Consider the following 264-nt stretch of genomic DNA (forward strand, 5'->3'; position numbering starts at 1 on the left):
CACATGCCCGGTGGCATCGACGGTAGCATCCGCAGCTTTACCGATTCCATGAACCGTGGCACTCGCTGCATCTCCAACTGCATTTCCTACATGTTTTGTGGTGTCGACAACAGCATCTGCACCGTCGCTGATAGCGTTTCCAGCACCACGAAGCACATGCCCGGTGGCATCGACGGTAGCATCCGCGGCCTTACCAACACCATGAGCCGTGGCACTCGCTGCATCTCCAACTGCATCTCCAACTTTTTTGGTGGTATCGACAAC

The sequence above is a fragment of the Plasmopara halstedii genome (assembly GCF_900000015.1).
Source record: "Plasmopara halstedii genome assembly, contig: Scaffold_3109, whole genome shotgun sequence".
In the NCBI taxonomy this organism is placed as follows: Eukaryota; Oomycota; class Peronosporomycetes; order Peronosporales; family Peronosporaceae; genus Plasmopara; species Plasmopara halstedii.